Genomic DNA, 3,509 nt, shown 5'->3' on the forward strand with positions numbered 1-3,509 from the left:
TCCAGTTGATGAGCCACCCGTGGGCTTGTAGAAACCGGACAGGCATATCCAGATGACGTAGGAGAAGTGCTGGGGAATTTGTCAGGATTAACAAGTCGTCCAGATACGGCAGTATCCTGACCCCTTGACGGCGGAGTACCACCGTCATGACTTTGGTGAAGACTCGTGGAGCCGTAGTTAAACCAAAAAGTAACGCCCGAAACTGGTAATGGAGGTTGCCAATCGCAAACCTCCGGTATTGCTGATGTGACGCTGCTATAGGAATATGCAGGTAAGCATCCTGTATATCCAGGGAGACCATGTAGTCCCCAGGTTCCAAGGCCAGAATTATATAGAGCGAAGGGTTTCCATACAGAACTTGGAAACCTTCACAAACCTGTTCAATGCCTTGAGGTTGAGAATGGGCCGGGAGGACCCATTCGGTTTCGGGACTAGAAACAGCGGAGAATAGTACCCCCGGCCCTTCTGCGAAAGAGGCACCTGTACTACGACTCCTGTATCCAGGAGGGTCTGTACCACCGAATGTAGAGTTTTTGCCTTTGTCCGGTCCAACGGGACGTCTGTCCGGCAAAATCATTGAGGGGGTCGGTTTTTGAAGGCCATGGCATAACCTCGAGTGACGACTTCCCGTACCCAGACATCTGAAGTGGTCTTCAACCATTCCTGGGTATACCCTAGAAGCCGGCCCCCCACCCTGGGATACCCCAGGGGGAGGCCCGCCCCGTCATGCGGCAGGCTTATCGGTCTTGGAAGCTGGCTGACGGGCCGCCCAGGCTCTTTTGGGCTTTGGCTTACCAGGTTTGGAAGTGCGGGTCTGCTTGTTGTACGCCTGACCTTTTGCTTTACCTGAAGGACGAAAGGGGCGAAAGGAAGTACCTTTAGCCTTCGACACAGAAGGAGTGGTACTTGGCCGACAGGCAGTTTTGGCAGTAGCCAAGTCAGCCACTATCTTATTTAAGTCCTCCCCAAACAGAATAATATTGAAAGGGAGTACCTCCAGCGTTTTTCTTGAGTCCAGATCCACAGACCAGGATCTCAGCCACAATATCCGGCGAGCCAGGACTGACGTAGTAGAGGCCTTGGCTGCTAGGATACCGGCATCAGAAGCCACCTCTTTAATATAGCGAGAAGCTGTGACAATATATGACAAGCATTGTCTAGCATGGTCAGAGGAGATATCAGCTTCTAACTTTAAGGCCCATGCTTCAATAGCCTCTGCCGCCCATGTAGCTGCAATGGTGGGCCTTCGTGCAGCACCCGTGAGGGTGTAAATCGCTTTTAGACAACCCTCGACACGTTTATCCGTAGGCTCTTTTAGAGACGTGACGGTAGTGACAGGTAGAGCTGAGGAAACCACCATCCTAGCCACATGTGAATCTACTGAAAAATGCACCAGCCAATCAGCTCCTAACTTTCAATTTACATTTTGGAACTGATTGGCTGGTGCGTTTATCACCTTGCACATATCACTGGCTTATCACTTCCTTATACCTTCTCCACGTTAATACGTTTGCCCCAATGAGGCTGATATACGTGGGGTTTAGTAGAAGATCCAAAATATAGGAATAAGGAACAAATCAAGTACCGTATATACTCTAGTATAAGCCGACTTTTTCAGCACTTGTTTGTGCTGAAAAAGCCCCCTCGGCTTATACTCGAGTCAGTGGGAAGGAGGACACGGAGGGCACAGCGCGCACCTCTCCTGTGTTCCTCCTGCGTCTGCGGCGGTAGCGGCGTGTGTGTGTTAAATGAAGTGCCGATTCGTGAGCCAATCAGAGCTCACGAATGGGTACTTCATTTAACACACACACGCCGCTGCCGCCAGAGACGCAGGAGGGACACAGGAGAGGCGCGCGCTGTGCCCTCCGTGTCCCTCCTTCACAAGACAGCATGGCAGCGGCGGAGGGTAAGTTGCAACTGGCACTGGGGGAGCATATTTGGCCCTTGGAGGGGGGGCATATCTGGCAGTATGAGGGCATATCTGGCACTGTGAGGGCTGTGTACGGCTAGAGCTGCATTTCCCACCCTAGGCTTATACTCGAGTCAATAAGTTTTCCCAGGTTTTTGTGGTAAAATTAGGTGCCTCGGCTTATATTGGGGTCGACTTATACTCGAGTATATACGGTACATGGACCTGCCTTTTGGTCCAAATGAACAATTCCCTAGATCAGGGGTTCTCAAACTCGGTCCTCAGGACCCCACACAGTGCATGTTTTGCAGGTAACCCAGCAGGAGCACAGGTGTATTAATTACTCACGGATACATTTTAAAAGGAACACAGGTGGAGCTAATTATTTCACTTGTGATTCCGTGAGGAGACCTGCAAAACATGCACTGTGTGGGGTCCTGAGGACCGAGTTTGAGAACCTGTGCCCTAGATCAAAGGGCAGTGAGAATGTCAGAACTAATTTTGAGGAACCTTTAATTAAAAATACTGCATTAAAAAAAAAATCAAATATTCAAAAAAAATCTGTATAGTCTTATAGTATTATTATTTTTCACTCAGTGTGCATTAGGGAACACAAATTGTTTTTTCTTCCACAGAATTACCCCTCCCTTTTAGCACCTGAGTGAAATCACAATCTGATTGAGCAGCTCACCATCATATGTGCATTGTATTTAGAGAGGCATGGATGGGTCAGCATTAGGAGGGATTGCTGAGTCCAGAGTGCCATTGGAGAAGCCAGGGGTGTCTCCAGGTAAGCTGGCTCTCAGATACAGTGGCGGAAGTCTGGGAGGCAATGGAGTCGGATGCCGCCGGGCTCCAGCAATGAAGGGGGCACCTTCTCCATTGCCTCTGACAGTGTGGTTGTCCGGCTGTGGCTCCCGTCTCCCGAATGACACCCCGGCTCCTGCCCCCTGAGAAGTGCGGCTGCCCGGCTCCAGGATGATGATACCGCGACGCTTCAGCTCCCGCCCCCCATAGCGCAGCTACCCGGACAGACTGATGACATCACGGCTGGCCGGCTCCCGCCCCACAGTGCCGCTACCCAGCTCCTGCACAACCACAGCACAGCTTCCCGGCTTCAGCTCCAGCCGCACAATGCCACCGCACAACGCCGCTGCCCAACTCCTCCTGCATGCTTACACTGAGGCAGGTGAGAAGAGGTATCTTATGGAGGAAAGTGTCAGTGTGTGTGTGTGTGTGTGTGTGTGTAGATGTATGTGTATTTGTATAGATGTGTATGTGATTGTATGTATATATGTGGCTATGTGTGTATATATGTGGCTCTGTGTGTATAAGTGGTATAATGTGTGTGTATATATGCTGTGTGTATATGTGGTTGGGTGTGTATTTGTATATATGTGAGTGCGTGTATGCATATATATGTGGCTGTGAGTGTATACCTGGACTGGGCCGCGGGGGGGCAATATAAACTTTTTCGCCTCCGGGCGTCTTATTATAACTTACGCCCCTGCTCAGATACTGTAGGAGCCATTATCATGTGGCCTTACATTGGGAATTTAGACCCAGACATATATGTAATTATTTATGGGGTGCGGTGGCC

This window comes from Pseudophryne corroboree, chromosome 3 (genome assembly GCF_028390025.1).
Source record: "Pseudophryne corroboree isolate aPseCor3 chromosome 3, aPseCor3.hap2, whole genome shotgun sequence".
NCBI classification, from domain to species: domain Eukaryota; kingdom Metazoa; phylum Chordata; class Amphibia; order Anura; family Myobatrachidae; genus Pseudophryne; species Pseudophryne corroboree.